This window comes from Siniperca chuatsi, linkage group LG9 (assembly GCF_020085105.1).
Source record: "Siniperca chuatsi isolate FFG_IHB_CAS linkage group LG9, ASM2008510v1, whole genome shotgun sequence".
Classification (NCBI taxonomy): domain Eukaryota; kingdom Metazoa; phylum Chordata; class Actinopteri; order Centrarchiformes; family Sinipercidae; genus Siniperca; species Siniperca chuatsi.
Window position 1 is genome coordinate 8,645,841 of NC_058050.1, and position 19,409 is coordinate 8,665,249.

Genomic DNA, 19,409 nt, shown 5'->3' on the forward strand with positions numbered 1-19,409 from the left:
AAAACTTTTGGTCACGGCGCCCCCTCCCCATAGTGCTACTTCGCTTATCGCCTGCATGTGCGAATGTGTGTATGCATGTGTTATATTATGTGTGTGTGTTGGCGTATGAGCATGTATGTGTCTGACTTTTCTGTTTGTGTCTGTGTGTGTGCAAATGTGTTTTCAGATGCGTGTGTTTCCACTTGTGTATGTGTGTTCCACGCAAATGGAGCGCCCTCCCCTGCCCCTCGCCCCGAGGTTATGGGGGGATACACACAGCTCCCTCTGCCAGGCTCAGATGAGTATTCACAGCAGCACGCCCCTCTCCCTTAACCCAGCACAGGGGAGCTTTGCATATTGAGGCTGGGTATGTATCCTTGTGTGTGTGTGTGTGTGTGTGTGTGTGTGTGTGTGTGCGCGCGCTCCAGTCTGTCTCTAGAAACGATCAGGGGGTCCAGTTGATTCCATGCACATGCATTGTTGTTATTCCATTGGTGATTCAGCTGGCTTGGTTGGTGCCAAACTCATACAGCTGCGTGCATGCATGCACAGTGGCTCAACATGAATTGATGCATGCTACCAGCTTACATTTTGCTGTGTGCACATTGTGTAAATGCTCAAAGCTCTCATTCTCATTGGGAGGGTTAATACTGTATCAAGATCTACTGTGTCAAGAGCAGAGAAAGAGACAGCATTAAACACATACAGAGCATCAAATAAGCTTTTGAGTGTTGTGTCCAGTCCAACTTGTGATGCCTGAAGGCTTGGTGTTAATGCTGTGCTGCTGAAGGAGGGGGCATCTATCTGATCAGGCCAAGCATAGAAATAAAAGGGGGGTGGGGGTGTGTGTGAGGCAAATGCAGAATAGAGGGAATAGACACCACGGGGGTTGGTTGCAGAGAGGGGAGAAAACAGCAGAGGGAAAATAGCTTTCTCCATCCCTTCCGCCCTTCCACCCTCCCTCTTTCTTCTTCTCTCTCTCCCTCTCTCTATTTCTCTCTCTCACTTGATTCATTATGCTGATATACACAGTATTTGCGTCCTGAGTGAGCCCCCCTGCACTCCCGCCCTCCTGGAATGCACACACTGGTGAATGTACACACTCACACAGAAACACACAGCAAGATGGTGGTGCCATAAATATAGCAAACGACACAGCCTAGCAGCCAAGCAAGGTCAGCCGCGGCCCAGGATGACAGTGCCGTGGGCGCTGCACCGAGCTCTTGTTAGAAATGCACACAGATAGCTCATTAGGACGGGCCCCTGAGGCCCCCCAAATACACACATGCACACACAAACATATACAAACATTGATCCATGTACTATTTAATTGCAAAGTTATAGTGTACGCTCCACCGTAGAACATGAACCCCTCTTTGAGTGCTTTATTCCATGTATGAGGATGTCTGCTGGTTTTCAGTCTGTGTTAATAATGTGTACCTGCAAGAGTGTACATGACAAGTGTTTTTTTAATTTAAATATCTTAAAGGTAAGTATTAGACTCATGCATTTACACATTACATATACAGTATATGTTGTATTTCCCTGTATGTGAAATCCCATCCCCTAGTACTAGAGCTACTGTATATTAACAGCAGTGAGGACTGCAAACTTGGCTCAGTGTCGAAGCATAAGCACTTCTCTGAATGCAAAAACTGTCGTGTTTATAGAAGCACATGACAGCTTTGGAGAATATCACAAAGATACACTCAACAAGAGACAATAGAGTTATCTTGTGTGTTTTCTTACCTCTGTGAAAGAAGACATCTTTTTAAAGAGTGAAGGGGAGATGTTGAAAGAGAGAAAAAAGAGTAGGAGAAAAAAAATGTTCCCAGTCCTACTGGAACCACTGGGGAAAATGTACATGTCCTGAATGACTTTGCATGAACTTTATAATTGCAGGGTAAAAGTTTGAGTGTGTGTCGGTACGATGAACTGCAAGCATGTACATTTGTGTGCGTTTGTGTCTTGAGTGTATGGTGGTGTTAGATGACCAAAGGAGACGGCAGGTGTGCATGTATAGGAGAGTGTGTGTGTTTGTGTGTATGTGCTTGAACGTAGTAGAGGTACTTGGCTCATGCTCTGGACACGCCTGAGAGACTCTGTGAGTGTTGCCCTCCTCCCTCCTCCACGCCAGCCTCAGACACACGCTGGGACACACACAACTAGTTTTTCACTCTCCTTTATCCTTTTTTTCTCCCCTATCTCATTCTTTCGTTTCTCTCACAGATAATACATGACTTTTTTTTATGAGCCAGATTTTTTTTCCGACTACAACGCTATTGTAGCTGCGTGTTCTTTTGCGTATATTGCTGTCTGTCTATTATATGCTGAGTAATAGCTGTCTATTGCGTTCTCTCTCCCCCTCTCTCTGTGTCACCTGAAACAACCTCAGTCATACGCTAACAGTTGGCACAGTGGCACACCATTGACTGCCCCTTCTCTCAGTGTCCTCTCCCCCTCTACCCTGCTATATGAAATAGATAAATGCATTGGATACTGATTGTCCCCTATGCCAACCTCCACCTCCATACACCCCTTCCCTGGCCCCCTCCCCGGCCCCCTCTCTTCCTCCTGCCCGGCCGGGGGTGGTGTCAGTCTGGCAGGCCTTGGGGCCCGTCAGGCGACCAGTGGGCTGTGACGGGCAGCAGCTCCGCGTCCCTCTCCCTGCAGTCTGGCGCCCGCTGGGGTCTCGTCCGGGTGCCCAGCCTGCCAAAGTGACCTCACTCCAACTGAGAGGAGAAAAAAAAACCCTCATACAGGCCGTGGTTCACGCCATTTTCACTCTGCAAACTGGACAATGTTGCAAACAATTGATCCCAAATTTTTTTATACTAAAAATAATGAGTGCTTCACTAAATATTTCAACACAAATGCTGAATCATCTTGCTAGATAATTTCACCAATATATTGCTGTTCATTCAGTCTTCACTGATATGCCATAACTGATTTGTGTTTTAGGCCAAAATAATTATTTTATGTGTTTATGCTTTCACAAAACTGCTTCTTATCATGTTGAACATTGTATCAAAGCTTTTTGATAATTATCACAGTTAATCCTAAAATGGTCCAGTAATGGTTTGGGACCATAAAGATCACAAAATGTCAATCTTGATATATGCTTTTCTATTCCAAAAAAGTATTAAGTATATAACCTTTTTTGTATCCATTCAAAAAGAAAACAAGTAATTAACTGAAGTTTATCATTCTACATCTCTCATAATAGATCATTAGTCTGTGCTGTTTGCCATATTGTAAGAAAATTTGTGATGACCACGTTATGTATTTAAGCATCATATTGGGTCGTAAAATAATTATTTTCTTTACATGAAGTGAATGGTTCTTTACATGAAGTGAATGGTTCTTTACATGAAGTTAATTGGTGTGAGTGAAGAGGATGCAGAGGACAGGGTTAGATGGAGGCACATGATTCGCTGTGGCAACCCCTGAAGATATGAAGTGAATGGTTCTGCCAATGTTTTTAGATCATTATTTCCACTTGTTTGTTCTAGAAAGTGTTATTGTCTTGAGTAGTCATTATACTGATGTTAAAAAAGATGAATTTGAAATTTAGATTTTATTTGGAAACAAGTTAAATTATCTCAACACATTTCTCTCAGAATATTTATTTTGTACTATAATGACTGGATGTCAGGAAGAATTATTTTTTTTCTGTCCGTTAGTAGTAATCTCAGTTGTAATACACATGCTGGTAATCTAGTCTTAGATTTGAAATGCCACTCACTCATTTTCAATCATCATCTGATGGAGATACTTGTAAATTCATCTTCATTTTGAGGACTTTCGAGGCAACATTTAGCTGCTCTTGCAGCAGATGATGGGAGTAATTATTAGTGTGCCAGAAAAGATCCAGGTGCATTACACAAACAACTTCCCTGCCATCATCTCTGGTGGCAAAAACACAACATCGCAGTCTCTCCTGTGACCGAGCGTTGAGCTGTGCCTGCTGAGGCGAACCTCCCCCTGCATCCCTGAGAGGGTGATGCAGCGAGGTGACACCGTTAGGGAGGAGAGCTCTGGGTATGTGTGTGTGTTTGTTTATCTGCATTAAATATAATGTGTCTGCTGCAGCAAGTGTGTGTTTTTTGCTCGTCCTTTTTGTGTGAGTTCTGGTGACTTCACATCCAGTTCAAGTACTCCTTCCGGTGTGTGTTTACGATACAGTATGTGTGCAGTTTGGTGTCCCACTGTATGTGTGCATCCAAAAGTGTGTTTGTGCGTGTGTTTGCAGTGCTTTACTTCCAGCCCCTATCTCCCCCTCCCCTCCCTGTGCCCCGCCCTACCTCAGCCCCATGGAGATGCATCGGGGTCAGGGAATATGGGGAGAGAAACACAGGGAGGCCGCACTCCACAACTTGAAAGGAATTCTAATGAACCAGCACAGTCGCACTGCCTATTCCCACGACAACAGGCCCCAAACAAATAGCTGCATTTGAAGTCCCCTCGTTTTATGACTTTGAAAATACTGCGTGTGTTTGGTTGTTTTTGTTTTTGGTTACAGTAAGTGTCTGTTGTGTGTGTGTGTGTGTGTGTGTGTCTACCTCTACATTTTTACTAAGAAATTGGCCTGGGAACTGATTTACTTTAATGTCTACACTAGAAGATGTAATTATTGTCTGCTATGACCAGAGATAGACTTTTTTTATTTGTAATTACCAGACTCATATCGGTGCGCTTCTTCCCCCAATAAACACTTCACATGTGCTTTGAGGAGATGCAAAGTCTGCTACGCATGTATGAGAGGATAATTAGAGGATAATTTATATTTTATATTTGACATCAAGATACTTATTTAGTCCAAGAGGCAGGTAATCATTGAAACATTTAGCTTTCTCAGTTTGTTTTTTCATGATTCTTGGTACTACTCCCTTAATTTTTAAATCCTATCAATTAAAGGTATTTTCATATATATAACTGCAGAGTGTGAGTTACAGATGACATATTAGCATTTGTGTTTCAACAGATCATAATAGAAAATATTGTTTTCCTGCTGGATTTACAAACATTACTTATTTTAACAGATGTTCAGAAGGATCTGAAAACAATAACTTTTTTTGAGTGAAAGTAGGTTTGAATCATATGTTTTGAAATTTGGTGATGTGGTGAACATTTTGTTAACACTGGACCTCAGATTAGACTTTGAATCATGTTGCTTTCAGCAATAAACCCATCCTACTTGATGAAGAATTAAAATAATTCTCAGTCATTTAGTAGAAGTAGGGGATTTTCTTTGTTTTTTTATTAGACTTATATTATACTTTAGCATTACCTTAGAAAAAGAAAAGCAGTTTTATGTCATTCTTACTTCAGTCCAAAACTAAGAAAACACTCTTATGTCACATGACATACAGTATTTCGCTACAGAAAGCAACCCTTTCACATATTGCGCACCTGTTATCATGCAGGATACACACCCCTGCAATTTAATTCACACAAGGACTTTAAAAGAAAATAAATGAAGAAACAGATGAGTGGGGTGGTGGCCAGTTAGGTGTCTGCATAAATATTAATATCAGTACCCCCTCCATGCCCCTCCCACTCCCACCCTTTTCCAGCCCCCTCTGTGCATGTGTGTGTTTTTCTTTGACAAGCTCAGGTTGCATGTACAACGGCTCCTATGAACCGAGATGTCTTTTATTTCTCAGTCCAGTGCCTTTGCATCAACTGAGCGTGGCGTGGAGCGTGTGTCTGCCTGGTTTGGTTGGCTGCCTGCTTCGGCTGGCGGGACTGGCTTGTCTGTCTGCGCCGCATGTTGTTTCGCCTGCTCTGCGCAGACAGCACGGGTGAGACTGTCACTCCACAAAAGTAGCATGAGTTGAGCTGTGTAAACAGTAAATAATAAACAAGTGCTCTAATACATTATTGAGAGAATCACTTTAGGCAACTGGGACAGCATGAAACATGTAACCCCTCCCGAAATCCCCCTCCCTCCCTCTCTGTCTCTTTTCAAACTTGCGCTCTTTATGTTTTGAATTGGTGATACTGCAGATAGGCTACAGCACTGTAGCGCTTGTATGTATTGTCATTGCCTGTTAACGTTTTTTTTTTAATGTAGCCTAACTTATCTATCCAACTTATCTAATAACTTAGATATGCTTTGATCCTTTTTGACATGTTCTGTTCTCTGTATTTTGAGATGGTGATTCTGCAAATATTGCTACACTGAAAAAATACGGTGTATGGCTTTTAAACCTGCAACTAATGGTTATTTTCATTATTGATTAGTCTCCAGAATATTTTTTTGATTATTCAATTATTTTACATATATATTATGTAATAGATTTATTGTTTATTTTATTAAATGTCAGAAAAAATTGTAAAAATGCCCACCATAATTTCCTAGAGCCCAAGTTGAAGTCTTCACTTTGCTTGTTTTATTCGACCAACAGTCAAAAAGAAAACAATATTCAATTTACAATGTTATGAATCAGAGAAAAGCAGAAAATCTTAACATTTGAGAAGTTGGAACCAGTAAATTCTTGACATTTTTGCTTGAAGTATGACTTTAACCATATGTTGATTATCAAAATTGTTGGCCGCCAGTTTTCAGTAATTTAACTGACTGACTAATCATTTAATCAGTAGTGGCTTTGTCGCCCATATAACATTAAAAAATCTATAATTTGATGATTTTCAACTTATCATTTCCTCCATCTTCATCAACAACTCTAAATGCATAAATGGTACCCCATCTTAATCGTGGACTAACGGCAAACCCGTTTAACAATCCATGTGTAATTTTTTTTCTCCATAACCAGTAGCATGTTTGCTTATATTGTGTGAACATAAAACAGCATCTGAATCTACCTGCTTTAGAGTGTGTAGTAAATGGAATATCCTCCTCCAGTGGCTTATTGAGCAGAATAATTACATTGCACATATTGAATTCCACTAATGCTCCAAAGGTAGGTCTTATTTAATACCACAACTCCCTGAGGGTGCAGAGCATGATTTGAAGCACACATCTCTTCACTGTACCTAATACTCCCGATAGATTTGTACATCAAAAATATGTCCAGAGCAGTTCCAATAGTAAACTTGGCAGAATTGGTCTGAAAGGTACCTGGGAATTGAGACATTATTTCTGTGAATATCTCTGTGATGGTTTAAACCACAGTGATTATTTTGCCTTCAGCATGCCATATATTTATATGGTGACTCTTCTGCTGTTCAGTTCCCAGACATAAACCATTCACGCTTTTGAGGAAAGTGATTAAGATGTGTGTAAATCTGTAAGAATTCAAGCTGATGACGTGCATTTATGTAAACAGATGCCACAGTTAATGATTATGTGTAACATAAGTCTTAGGGTTATGGCTTTTACAAATCCTTGAATGAAATTAGAAAAGATTAGGGGTGGGGATGTCTAATTTTCATGAAGGAACAATCACCATGTTTAGCTCTAGGGCTTGAAAATCCCATTTTACGTGTTGGGAGGGTAATTCTCACAACAGCCTGAAGATGGCAGCCAAAACCTAGTTAGCTGCCATGTGAATTTACAGGCCCATTTTCCTAATATTACTTCATAGATCAAATGTATCTTCTGTGTAGAATCATGTTTTACCTGCATGTGTTCATTTCACTTAAAATACAGCAGTCAAAGTAGCAATAAGTCAAATTTAAGCTTTGTTACCTTTTAAGTGAGATGTATTTTCAGTGTTTTGCAATAAAAGGAAGGTTAAGCATGATGGATGATGTTCAGAAAACACAACATAGTAGTTGCTACAATGAAAACAGGAGAAAGAAAATTTGTATGATTGGGTGGAAAATAAATTGAGGAACACTTGCCAGACTGAAAATGTAAAACTTGTGAGATGGGAACGACTTAAAACATGAAAATTACTCATGGTCTGTGTGCATTAAATAAAATGGTGAAAGAGTTATGCTAATTTCTAATTAAATAAAGTGTGAATTTGTTTTCAATTAAAAAGAAAAAAAACAACAAATGGTAGTGATGCAGGTAATTTGCTCCCAGATGGATTTTACCCACTGTTGCAGTCTCACTTTTCTAAGTTGAGTGTTGGCGAAGAACACATCAGCAAACCATTTTTTTTTTTTTGGCCACAGCCTGTATGATGAACCTTCCAGCAGACAGTTCTCTGCATCAGCATCCTTCTTTAACCGGCTGCTCATCCCTCCATTCTCAGCTGAGACAATGGGGAGGAGAGGAAACAATGGGAGGTTTGGGTGGATGAGTGAGGAGAGGGGAGGGACAGAGGGGGTTAGGGGAGGAAAAGGGTCTGTATAGGACTCACATGCACACATACACACACAGGACAGCGTGCACACACACACACACACACACACACACACGCAGGCCAACTCAGACAGAAGGAGGGTGGTGAGGAGGGAAAGGTCATATAGGTCAGCGATCAGGCTCTCTTTATCTGTGTGTGTGTGTGTGTGTCTTTTGGAGTGAGCATGCAGGATCGTATGGATCCTTACACACACACACACACACACACACACACACACACACACACACACACACACACAAACTCCACACCATGGGCAGTCTGGGTCATGCCTGTCCCTTCACAGTCCACTGCGCCATTATTGATGCCTTGAACTGATACCAACAATGAGGGTGTGCACGATTAAGTGTCGTGTGTGCATGTATGTGTCTTTGCATGTATGTGCACATGCTTTTGTGTGGGTGCTTGTGTGAAGGTGTGAGGGTGAGGGGATTGGTCAGTTCTCTTAAAGATGTCAGGGAGATCCAGGGTCCAGACTCTTCTCTTTATTTCTCTTTTTCTCTGTCCACAAACAGCCTCTGTTGACACACCAACTGCTGGTATTTTGCACACATGCACACGCAGGCACAATAGGAGCCGGGTGGGGAGCCGAGGAATGGGGCCTCTGCGGGAGGGGGCCCCTCCTGGTCCAAATCAATATATGAGAAGCCATGCAAGTATAACAGAATCATTACTCTCACAGGGCTTAGGAGGGTACAATACACAATATGGTTTTTGTGTGTGAGAAAGTGTTTATGAGTGTGTCTGTGTGTGTGCTTTGACACCTGTTGTCTCCATCCTGCTGGTGTCATTTTTTAAGCTGACTTTCTTTGATATCATTAGTGTTAACAGGAGAGGATTGTCAGTGTGCATATTCATCACTGGTTCTGTAGCTTCTTTAGCATCGTTTCCTCTCACAGAGCTGAATTCAACAATGCAACTGCACACATCTAAGTACCCAGTGTCAAACATGTGCAGTACTGTAGGTTCATTGTGAGGAACAACAAGCTATTGCTGCCTGAACCTGTGTCTAACAAGACTTTGTATTTTTCTCACTAATCATGATTACTGCCACAATCTTCCCCTCCAGCCCACCTCTTTCTACCCCCTCACACATCAATGACAACCTCCTTTCATCTGCCGGCGTGCAGCTCCACATCCACGATGTATTTACAAGGCCTGAAATGAACAGAGCAATTATTATCAGTCATGTTAATTCTGCAGATAATGATCAAAAGCCGAGTCCTGCTCTTCTTTCTTTCTCCTCTCTCCCTCTCTGTCTGCTCTGGGGAGCTAACAGCGGTGACAAACCTCCCCTTTTATTATTTCATGGCCTGTTTAAAGATTTAGTGAGGCCCACAAACCACTACTTTTAATGACCAATTAACAGGAGCAAAGCTCTCTTCGGAGCACAGCGGTCTCGTTCAGGATTTGCTAGAGTAAACAGTGGTGCGGCGCCAGTTGTGGTGGTGGTGGTGGAAGAGGGGGCGTATGTCTTGTTACCGGCTCACCGTTCAAACTCGCACACATACAAACAGCCACGCATGTACACAAACTACACACACACACACACACACACACGTGCACACACACACGCAAACAAACCCTCTGCTCCACTGCTTATTAAAACCTGGAGGAGCAGCAGTGCTTACCAAAACCTTGAGAGAGCGAGAGAGAGTCAGTCAGCAAGAGTCAGAGTGAAGAGTCCCGCTCCCACTGGATATGTTTTTTTTTTTTTTTTTTTTTTTTTTTTTTTAGGAATGGTTGAAATCTAAAATGATGAAGTTTGCTTTACAAAGTCAGCCCGGCTAAATCTGATACGAGAGCCAGCGAAATGGTGTTGGAAGAGTAAATGAGTAGAGCCAGGATCATTAGTATTGCTCAATAATGTGGCTTGGGGGTAGGACAGCACCACTCAAGGCCACAGGCTTTCTGAGCGGCTAATTTGTACCCATCTTGTTTATGAGTTTAGCAAGCCGGCCCCTCAAGATGACTGTCAAACTGAGGCTCTCTCCCCAAACTAAATAAACACAAATGAATACACACTCCTTGATGAAATCCACAACATGCATGAGTGATCAAGCATATACCAAAACACATCCATAGATGGTTCACCTCTGTAACTTCTCAGCAGTTGGGGTTTAAAGTACGAATGCTGCTACTTAGCCTCAATCTGTGATGACGCTACATTTGATTTAGTTTAGGAATTACTTTTTATGATCTATTTTAGATTAAATATAAAGCAGAAATGAAGATATGTATTTTGTGCAATGAGCAAGGTTAGAGCTAAAACAATGCCAATTAATCGAGAAGTCGATCTTTGAATCTTTTTTGAATCTAATTAATGGTTTAGGTCATGTTTCAAGCATAAATACCAACAAACTCACTGTTTACAGCTTCTCAAAGGTGAATATATGTTGATTTTGTTAGACTTCTGTGATAGTAAACTGAATGCCTATGGATGTTGGACTGTTGTTTAGACAAAACAAGCAATTTGGGCTTTAGGAAATAGTGATTTGCATTTTTAAAACTATTTTCTGACATTTTATAGACCAAACGTTTAATTGATTAATGGTTATTTTGTCATGAAGCACTGCTATTCTAATATTGCACCTAAGTCACTATACAAATTAAGTTTGATTTGTTTTTTTTAACATAATAATAAGCTACAGTATTAGACTGAAGCTCCATTTTGCATTTGGCTGCTCTTCTGTTTGCTTTGTTCAAACTAAGTGATGGACCTAATAATATTTTGCATCATACTCCCTATATCCCCTTACCTTTTCCTAATTACAAACCAGTGTTGCATTGTGTGCATATGCAAACCTATATTTACATTCACTTCACAGTCTCTCCATCAGCACATTGTAGTGTACAGAACACACATGGAGACACGATATTGTCTAGCAGAAGAGGTGTTGGGGAGGATCAGACAACCTGGTTAATAAGACAGTACTTTGATTGTATTTGTTTTCCATTTGTCTCTCATCGTTTGTATTGAAGACGCTCATCGGTAATTAAGCCACTAAGTGAAACTGAAACAGGCAAGTCATGGGGCGAGCGCCACAGCAGCATTATGAGATGAGAACAACAGAAGCAGATGACAAGAGCTTGGTAGAACAATGCGGGGAAATGGAAATCCCCCCCATCAGGAATATCCTATTGTAACAGAAAGACAAAACTAGAATAGACATTCTAGACAAAGAAAAGAAGAAAATAATACCACAATGTTGGACTGATGCCAAAGTGTTTAGCATAACTTCATAAAAGTATGACATTTGTTGGTGCAAATGCGTATGAATATTATAAAATGTATAAAAGACAGACAGGTTTAAACCTGCGTGGGAGGTTTGTAGGTGAAAGACATAAGGAAGAGAAGAAGGCACAGAAAAAGCTATATGTAAAATAACTATGTGATAATGTTCATAATATGGCTGAGAGGACTGGCTGACTATGATGTGATGTAACAACAGCAAAAATCTTATCAATCAACTTCTTGAATTTGAAACTGAGCTCAACTCCTTTTAACTTTATTGTTCACAAAGGTAACTTTGAAAGACAGAATACACACAAAACATACTGTAGACCCAATTAGGGCTGCAACTATTATTTTCATTATTCATTGATATATGGACATTTTATGATTAATTGATTAATTGTTTTGTGTATAAAATTTCAAATAAATGAAACATTACCTGTTCTGAGAGACTTCAAATAGAGAGATGAGTTGAGGGAGGGACAGAGGGATCTGTGGAGGTCCAAGAGAAGGACAAAGACCCTCTTTTGGCCTCTCTTGGATTCCACTCTTTGGTCTACTTTTCTTCCCCTTCTCTCTTACCCAATGAACCCCAGCAACAAATCAATGGCCTGGGATAAACACAAATCCCCCGTAGAGGTGACTTATAGAAAACAATTTGAACCTGTGCACCTCGCTTAGGCAGCCCTGCCCAGCCTTTTTACTGTATGGTTCTAACCTCAAACCTCCTCTGTCTGGCAGTCAATTGAAATTAGATTCCCAGGTAGATATGGGGTGGGTGGATGGGGGTGGGGTGTCAGGAGCGCCATTCCTACGCTGGAGGAATACATGGTTTTGTAAACACAGCCGGCGAATGTTAACATTAACAAATGCTGCAGCCTTTGCAAGGAAACGGAGGTGTTGATGCACTTTTGATAACACTGACAATATTTTATTATCAAAGATAGAAGATATTGATACTGCAGTTGTAGATACTGATTCACAGCAACTGATAAATTACTGGATAATTAATGAACATTTATGTATGTTAGGGAGGTGTGTGTATACATATGTGTCAGTGGAGTTCAATGTCATTATTGATCTTCTGTTTAATCCATCCTCTATTTGAAATGAGCAAAGGAATTCTGCAATATGTAAAAATCCACCACACAGTATTATTTTACTTCAAACACATAGTGTGACCTTATGGAACCTAATGACCAATAAAATCAGATATGACACGCAGGATCTAATGAGAGCAAGTCTGAAGAAGACACAGAGATGAGGCCTCAGCTTCCTCAGGAGGAGACCTGGGCCCAGGGCTCGCACTGGGGAACTCTGGGAGGCAGCGGGGGAGTTAGAAGAGCTTGGGTGAAGAGGCAGTGAAGGAGGAGGAGGAGGTTTTTAAGAACAGGGCCTTGTGCTGAGTGGGCCTTCAGAGGGCTCTATCCTGTATTTGCAGATCTAGTGAGGTGGGGGTGTTTTTGCATTACCTCCTTCTTTATTCTGCTCAGGCCCCCCCCGCACTCCACTCTCTCTCCCACTCTCTCTCCCTCTCTGGTCATGCTAATTGCTCCCAAGGTCAGAGTGTCGACTGTGCTCCCTTGAACGCCGCCCACCCCAGCCCTGGCTTTGAATGGCATGTTTTGATCAGGCCTAATTTGATTGGTCGACGCTGTCTGGGGTGGATAGGGACAGCGCTTTACAGCCCACTGCTTTTGATGTGTGTGGATGTGTGCATGTGTGTGCGTGTCAGGGTGATGCATGTCAGGTTATGAAGTGTCTGTGGATGAGTGCATGAGAGTGTTACACGTCAGCAGGGAAGTATTTTTTGAGGGGTGTCAGAGTGTGTAAAGGGGAGTGTGTGTAAAGGGTGGTTTATGTCACGGGCGAGGGTGATTTTGTGTACTTGAGTGTCAAAGAGAGTTAAATGTGTTTTGATACAGCATATGGCAAGTGTGTTGGGAAATATGGTCAGACATGGATTGAAATGCTGCTGGTCAAATAGTAATTCTCATATTGTCAATATTCAAAATGTACAGTGCGTGGTATGAAAATAGTACCATAATATTAGTTTTGTTGTAGGAAACTGATTAGAAATGTGCAGTTCTCTCGATATGGCTTGGATGGTGGGTGAATGGTTCACTCTTCATCCTATAAAGCTGATTATTTTCATTAGTAAATTAACTGATTTATTGTTTTTTGATTAATAAATGTATCAGTTCATGTATTTTTCATTTGTAGACTTTTGAAAATTGATTTTTCTGTATGAATTGTTTTTCTTTAAAGCTAGGGTAGGCAACGTTGGAGAAACTAGCAAGAGACAGATAGATTTTGAAAGTATCCAACCGAAAAAACCCCACCCCCTCCCTTCAGGCCTCCCTTCAAAGCCACTCCCCCAAAACACATTTTCATGGTAATGAGTGCACGTGCAGAGTGCGCGCAGGTAGGTAGGCCAGCCAATCATTTTATTCAAACTTTCTTTTGCAATATTTCATCTATAAAATGTCCAGAAATTGTGATTAGTAGCAAATTTCTTACATTTGAGAAGCTGAAAGAAGCAAATGTTTGACATATTTGCTCAATAATTGACTTAAATTAAATCAACTATAACATTTGGAAATTTCACTACAACCCACTGGCTTAAAAAGAGAAACATATTTCAACTTTCCAAACTTCTTGCAAGTGAAGCAAATGGAAGGATTTTGGTTTTAACTAATTTTACCCTTGTTCAAGTACTCCCAACAGCATCTTTATGAGCAGGACTAAAGTATCTCCCTCTCTGGAGTTCAGACACAGCAACATCCCCTCTGAGGGTCTCAGCTACAGTCAGATCCCCAGTGAGTGCTAGTGCGTGAGGTACAGTAGGAAGTCCTAGGCAGGCAAACAGGCCATGTGTGTCTGCTGTCTGACAGCAGCGCTGATCCGGCCCCTATGAGTGAGATTGATAGGGCCTGTGATCAGGGACGCCGCGCTCCCTCCATCGCCGGCGAGATGGATCACATCACACTGCCGTCTCCTTCGCTTCCAGGATAAATGAACTGAGGGGGGATCTATCACTCCCCAAGAAGGAGAGGGAGAGAGAGATAGAGGGAGGGACAGAATACCTTACAGAGATACTGATGAGGATACAGAAGTAGGAAGGGAAGGAAAAAGATAAAAAGTAAGAAAGGCAAGCTGAAAAAAAGAAAGGGAGGGAGTGATAAAGAAAAAGTGAACCAGACAGAGCGAGAAAGAGGCCAGTGAAAGAGAAAAGGAGGTATGATGGAGACAGCTGTGGAGGCCTGCTGCTAGGTCAGCCCCCTCCCTTGCCCCAGTCCCCCTCACAGGTTAGGTGTTAGGGTGTGGGCTTTTTTGTGTTTGGCTGTCAGCCAGCTATTTGTCACAGTGAGCGATTTGATGTTCTGCTGAATCAATCACGCAGAAGCGCCGTGGGTTGTGTGTACCGTATACATGTGTCTGTGTGTGTCTGAACATGAAACTGTGTTTGTACGTATACATACATGAATGTATGGGCATGGGCACATCCAAAGCCAAGAAAAGAAGCACGTTCCTCTCAACAGGAGGCCATACTGAACACACACTTCATCTTCCTCACACCAGGTAAAGGACTGTGTTTTGGGTGGGACAGGTCTTCTCTCTCCAGACTCTTTTTAATTCACACTTTCCAATGGTCACGATCATTACTAGACTCCCTCTCCCCTTGCTTATTTGGCCTGGCATAAATTAGACTTTGTCATGGCTGATTGGGAATAGGCACCTTATTGCATTAGGCCATGGCTTATTAAGCAAATGCTCTTAAGACAGGCCTTGCTTAACTGGGTGACAGCTTCTCAATTAGGTCGTCTGTGAAATATGCCCAATCTAATTGCCCCCAAACACAAGCCCATGAATTGAATTAGAACGTCTTCCCTTTGACTTGAATGTTCACAGGTGTCATGGAGCTCAAAGTGATTATGTGTGTGCACCAATGATTGCTGAGGCAGTTGTAGTTATGTAGACCCTCCATTTGATATTATTTGTGTGTGTGTCTGCATAAGGCATTGCATTTCTGAGTGTGTTTGTGCATGTGTGTGTACAGATAACTGACACGTTGTGCTTTCGCCGGATATGGCGCTCATGAGATCCCCCTCTTCTTCTCTCCTGTAGGAATGACAGCTTCAAAAACCTTTCCCCAATGAGTATAATTGACTGATTGGTGAGTCCTTAACTTCCTTTGCCTCCTTCAATAACCCCAACATGCCTCTCAAATTGCTCTAGGCTGTCTTTATGAGTGCCTGCTTGCGTACTTTTTGATTGCCTGATGTGAAAATGGCAACGGTGGTACGAGGGGGTAATTTATCGGAACCCAACAAAGAAATGTTGTAATAATTAATCACGGGGTGAACACTGAAGAACGTGGTAATTATGTTCATTAAGTGGCGAGCATGAGGGCAATTATCTGGCATCAGCTTGGGTTGTCACAGGCATGTCAGGCCGAGATGTTGTAATAACTCACCACTTTTATAGGGTTATCCCCTCTGTTCTAACATGGTCTGATGGGGATAAGGACTAGTATGTTGGTAGCAGTCTGGCCACAATAGGGTCACGTGGTTCATATGCTGTTTAAAGTATAGGAGTACTAATAAATACACTCTGAATATGCAAATTAATAAAATTTGCTTCCTACATCTCCATATGAAACACAATGAACATGTTGTCAAAATGTAACAAAAGGTGGCTATTTACTTCCCAAGGTAACCTGCTTACAGTATCTTTTAATGTTTTGATAATTTTGTTAAATTGATGATTAGTGGATTAACAATCAGGCAGACGCATTGTGAGGAAGTAACATATGCCATTTTGTGGATGCTTTTATTCACAGTACTTACCGTGAATGCATATATAACATGTTGGTAGAACGAGGGGGACAGATTATTAACTTCACCTGTGTTAATTGTTGGGTATGTTTGAAATGAACTAGTTCATTTTCCATCCACTACTGTTATGCTAATATTAGGAGTTGGGCACATCGAGATAAACAGGTGGCACTGATTTTCCAGTTGGGTGCCATTAAGCTATTGCAGAAGAAGAAGGTGCAACAAGGTGACTTAATTAAAAGAGCTCCAGTCAAACCTCACATAATGAGAAACCATGAAGAAAAAGTGATGGAAATATGGCATTTATGTTTGTTTCATGTATTAATATGAGGAACTTTACAGTCTCTTCATCGCTCAACACAGATCCGATGTTTTGTCTTCTGCTTATTTTCGTTCAGTGGAGCAGAAACTTCAGTGAATGCTAAAGTCACATGCTTCCTGTAAGTCATTACTTATTCGCCTGTTTCCATTGCACTTTTGCATTTTGTTGTTTTCCACCTCAACCAAGTGTAAAAACTTTTTTGCGATATTAGATTTTGGGTTAGACTTTTTTTGAATTACCTGCGTTTCCACACAGGTTTTTTATGTGCAAACTGAAAATGTGCATAAAAACAGGTGGGTGGAAACACATTTATAGGTATGAGACGTGATAATCATATGAATGGAATTAGTGGAGCACACTTTTGGACAGTCTCTTTACATTTCTGGTGTTGGTGATGTAAGTAGTTGTGTGAAGAATTAAAAAGAGCTTGAGAGAGAAGTTTAAAACCTGTATAGTTTCTCACCTCCGCACACCTGGCTAATCACTGTGTGATGTGGTTGTGCTTGTCTGATTCTTGAAAAGTTCCAAAAGTTCTAACACCAGAAGATGCGGCACCCCCATTTTTACGATATCTGAAAGATGAGGGGGAAAAGGGTTTCAGATGCTGTTCAGTGATCTGACAAGCACAGCATTTGAACCATACTAACACCTTTTATTATGATATTTTACACATTATTTATTCAGGGCAACAGTATGGCCCTGCGATAAGTCTTCTTGTAGACAGAAAACCATATGACTAATATCTACTCTCTTCACAACACATAGAAGATTAGTTACCACCACACCTGGAGGAAACACCTATCTACACCTGTATAAAACTCCTACCAATGCTTGTCTGATGCATATCTACTTCCTGTCTGACTTTCAGTGAAAGAGACTTGCAAGCACCAGTGAATCCTTAAACAAAATACTGAAACTTAAATCCTCACTCACAAATCCCAGCCTTGTAGATACAAAACCTGGAAATACTATTGGGCTAATTAAGCTGATTGGCTCTGTCTGTCCTGAAAGAGGGCCGGCCTGCCAATCAAATGTGGACGTATCTGCTGTAACAAACTCTGGCAACGGCCTTTCTTTCCCACTTGAAGCCGGGGGAAGAATCAACTTGACAGTAGAGCGTGTGATTGGACAGAACTGTGCAGGCTGTAGTTGTCAATCAATCAGTGAAGAGTTGAGTATTTCCTACACTTTTCACAACGATGTACACCTCTAAAGCTGCCAGGCGTGAAAATAATAGATACTTAGGATAAAGACTCCCAGTATAATTATACAAACCTGCAGAAGACACCCAATCCTCCACTTTGTGAACACATAGTGCACTCAGTTCTCTCTTGACATACTCTCTCCTCTATCTCTGGTTGAAAAAACATCTCCAGGTATCTATGCTCTCGAGGAGGGCAAGGCAAGAAAAAGACAAATAGTGTGGGCTTTTTATCACCAAAGCCCTCCTGGAAACAGACAATAGCCACACAGGTCTTATTTTAGTCACTGCCTTTTGTGGCTGCCAGCCTTCTCAAGCTCTCTCTCTCTCCCTTTTCCCTTTTATTTTCTTGTGTTTTTCCTTGGGCACAGTTCTCTCTCCCTCTCTTCTGCTTTCTTCCCTTCTCTTTCAATTGCAAGCCTATTTGGAGCATGTTTGTTTTCACGCTTTCTCCTCTCATTCTCAATCTCTACCTCCCTCTCATTTTCTCTTGCCTTCCCCTCCTCCCTCTTTTCCCTCACATTACGTGTGTATATGTGTGTGTTTGTGTGTGTGCTGTGCATCCAGAGATGGATGTGAGGCGTGTATAACCTCAGGTAAGCTCAATGAAGCAGCCTGACTAGCCAGAGTGTCTGTGGGAGGCTCTGGCTCATCTTTGCCTGCATCCCTGTAGCCTTAATCTGTGACAGACCATTTCATAATCACAGCCAAGGGTGCTTCTCTCTCTCTCTCTCTCTCTCTCTCTCTCTCTCTCTCTGTGTCTGTCTGTCTCTCGCTCCTCCTCCTCCTCCTGTTCCTGTTCTTCTTCTTCTGGTGCTCCTCATCTCCCTCTCTCTTTCTCTTCCTTCTTGTCTTTTTTCTCTCCTAAAGTGCAATAATTCACAGGCATGCACCCTCCCACAGGCGGATTAGCAGGCGATGTGCTCGTCCTACATAATCGCAGCACAATGGGGTCCATACGTGCTGCTGCCACAGCCTGGCCATAGGGCACAATGCATCTGCGCCGTCCCCCCACACCAAATGACACTGGACAAAATGGGCCCCATCTAGCACCCACCACAGGCAGGCCAGCAAGGGCCCAGTCCTCCTTCAGTGGCCCACTGTGGACTGAATAGGAATCGGATGCATCACTGATAACCTGCAATGGAAAATAGATTCCCTCATTGTCCAGATACATTTGGAAACCCTCTTTGTGTTTGTCTTGGAGTGACTTCTTATTTGTCTCTTTAAAGCCAGCCAAAAAATCTCTCTTCTGAAGGGAGTCTTGTAATCAATATTTTAATTTTTTTTTAGTACTTCATAATTTAGACTATGTAGATCAGTTTGTGTCTATGTGTGTGGATAAGTTGGTTACAAGTAAGAAAGATAAAGAGTATCCTCACTCCAGCTCCCTCCAAAAACTGAAGTTCTTCAAATGATAAAAAAGACAAATTGTGGCATCCTTTCTTTGATCTTGGTGTCACATATGAAAATTCTGTGAACACATTCACTGCACAGCGTTTGCCTCTAAATCGTTCCATGAGCCCAGTCGATTACAGTGTGCGACATTAACATATTG

The 19,409-nt window shown here is 41.7% G+C and overlaps 1 protein-coding gene across 7 annotated transcripts in view; it reads left to right on the top strand.

The window, feature by feature from the left end:
* Nucleotides 1-19,409, top strand: part of pou3f1 (POU class 3 homeobox 1) — a 220,246-nt gene that overhangs the window by 25,955 nt on the left and 174,882 nt on the right. For 3 of the 7 annotated variants that reach the window (XR_006379237.1, XR_006379235.1, XR_006379233.1), the window contains one exon: nucleotides 15,619-15,667. The exons of the other annotated variants lie outside the window; for them this stretch is intronic. The gene's annotated coding sequence lies outside the window, so the exon portion shown is untranslated. The remainder of the gene's footprint in view (nucleotides 1-15,618; nucleotides 15,668-19,409) is intronic. 7 annotated transcript variants of the gene reach the window in all.